This window comes from Schistocerca piceifrons, unplaced genomic scaffold, assembly GCF_021461385.2.
Source record: "Schistocerca piceifrons isolate TAMUIC-IGC-003096 unplaced genomic scaffold, iqSchPice1.1 HiC_scaffold_27, whole genome shotgun sequence".
Classification (NCBI taxonomy): domain Eukaryota; kingdom Metazoa; phylum Arthropoda; class Insecta; order Orthoptera; family Acrididae; genus Schistocerca; species Schistocerca piceifrons.
This window is the reverse complement of record NW_025728482.1, coordinates 40,001-42,500: the sequence shown is the minus strand read 5'-3', so window position 1 is coordinate 42,500 and position 2,500 is coordinate 40,001. Positions and strand designations below refer to the sequence as shown.

At 57.9% G+C, this 2,500-nt stretch overlaps 1 non-coding gene across 1 annotated transcript in view; it reads right to left on the bottom strand.

The window, feature by feature from the left end:
* Positions 1-713, bottom strand: part of LOC124744078 — a 1,909-nt gene extending 1,196 nt beyond the window's left edge. The window contains exon 1 of the ribosomal RNA XR_007010597.1: positions 1-713. This exon is cut by the window's left edge and continues 1,196 nt beyond it. This is a non-coding gene — a ribosomal RNA (small subunit ribosomal RNA).
* Between the last annotated feature and the right edge of the window lie 1,787 nt (positions 714-2,500).

Below are 2,500 nucleotides of genomic sequence, written 5' to 3'. Positions count from 1 at the left end.
CCCACGATACATGCCAGTTAAACACCGACGGGCGGTGAACCAACAGCGTGGGACACAAATCCAACTACGAGCTTTTTAACCGCAACAACTTTAATATACGCTATTGGAGCTGGAATTACCGCGGCTGCTGGCACCAGACTTGCCCTCCAATAGATACTCGTTAAAGGATTTAAAGTGTACTCATTCCGATTACGGGGCCTCGGATGAGTCCCGTATCGTTATTTTTCGTCACTACCTCCCCGTGCCGGGAGTGGGTAATTTGCGCGCCTGCTGCCTTCCTTGGATGTGGTAGCCGTTTCTCAGGCTCCCTCTCCGGAATCGAACCCTGATTCCCCGTTACCCGTTACAACCATGGTAGGCGCAGAACCTACCATCGACAGTTGATAAGGCAGACATTTGAAAGATGCGTCGCCGGTACGAGGACCGTGCGATCAGCCCAAAGTTATTCAGAGTCACCAAGGCAAACGGACCGGACGAGCCGACCGATTGGTTTTGATCTAATAAAAGCGTCCCTTCCATCTCTGGTCGGGACTCTGTTTGCATGTATTAGCTCTAGAATTACCACAGTTATCCAAGTAACGTGGGTACGATCTAAGGAACCATAACTGATTTAATGAGCCATTCGCGGTTTCACCTTAATGCGGCTTGTACTGAGACATGCATGGCTTAATCTTTGAGACAAGCATATGACTACTGGCAGGATCAACCAGGGAGCTGCGTCAACTAGAGCTGAGCAGCCGGCCGCCCGGGAGTGTGTCCCGGGGGCCCGCGCGAACACGCAAGCGTCCGCTCAATCATTCTGCAAACAGGAGGAGGCTGAGCTCCCCTGCACAATACACCTCGAAACCCTCTCAGGTCCCGGCGGCGCGCAGCGCCGTCCCAAGTACTTGGTCGGGTTCGAGAGAGGCGCAATCGCCCGGAGTTAGGCGAGTAGACGCTTTCGGTGCGACCACCCGTGCTCCCAACTGAGCTTGCCGCTGCCGACAGAGGCCCGGGAGCGTGCTGTCGTGGCATTGCCGGCGGGAGACAACACGCGCCACCTACGGTGACCGGCAGCTCCAACGCCAGCGCCACAGAAGGACAAAAGCCCCACTTGGGTGCCGAAGCGAACTCTCCCAGCACAGCGCACGCGCCAACACATCCGCACAGCTGCGATACAAACCACCAGCGAGAACCGCTGGGGCGACCGAGCAGCAGACGGCGTCGCGGCGCCGAGCGCCGGGCGGCGGCGCATCCTCAACGCACACAGTCCTCAATCGGACCAGCACACTGAAGATGTCCACCGCGCTTCGCACCGGGCCCGCGAGGACCTACTTTGGCCGCACGGCGCCGCGCGCAGGGTGCGCCGGCGCGCAGCTGCGACGCCTGCCGCGTCCGTCGGCCGGCGCGCCTGCCACTGGCCGCCCCCACCAGCCGGCTGTAGCGCGTGCGCCCACGCACCGCGCGGCCAGCACGCCGGGAGGCGCCCCCTCACCGGCCGGGGACGGTCCCACCCAGCCACCGCCGCGTATCGCTTCACACCCAGATGCCGTTCAGTTTCGTCGGCATGGTGGGTATCGCTGGAACAACCGGTTAGTACCTCAACCTATCGTCGCCATCACCGATTCACCCCTAGCGAGAACAACCGCACCACAACAGGTTACCATTTGTTCATTTGCGTAACTTCACCAGAAAACGCAGGCGTCCATCGCCATTTGCAACTTCAACGATTATTGCATGCCTGTGTCAGGTGTCACGCCACACTACGTCTGCCCACATACACGCAACAAAATGTGCACGCCTAGACAATACGTGGAAGGTGGCCCCCGTACGTATGCGATGTCCATTGCTCGAACGACTGTCAACCGGCCTCTGTAGCATGTCGCAGATATGGAACGCGGTGCACCATGCCATCACGGTGTGTGAGGAGAGACGACTAGGTCCGAATACATCAACAGACAGCTCATGCTGATCGCCATCCACGGCGTCCGTTCCTCCCACACGTCTCTATGGCGTACCACACTGCAATCCAGCTCTCATAGGGAGACGACACGTAGCTGCGTGCACAATATTTGCACTGTATGGTCCGCCGTTTTTGGGCGCAGTCGTTGTGCGGTCACACATGTGCCACGATGTATCATTCAGTACATAAGGACGAATGTGCAGTACAGATTGTGGTTCACGCGTACGACATCAGCGGACAGTTGACACAGGCCGCACCACAACGTAGCCTGAGTACGTCGCATGCGAAGGGCATTGAACATGCAAACTTCTCACCAACCAGCTTGCGAAGGCAGGGGGCAAGGTGGGGACGTGGGGAGGGGCGGCATGTACGTCCTGCTGCCATCCACATTACAGTGTACAGCAGGAGCATGTGGAAAGTGAGCAAGACTTGCAAGGTGTTTAACATGAAGCGATACACAGGGGTGCGGGCAGTGCGAGTAGCGAACTATATTGCGAGGGTTGCGGGTGGGCAACACTACAGTAATTGAACGAGTCGTATAACAATTACAGAGCAGGT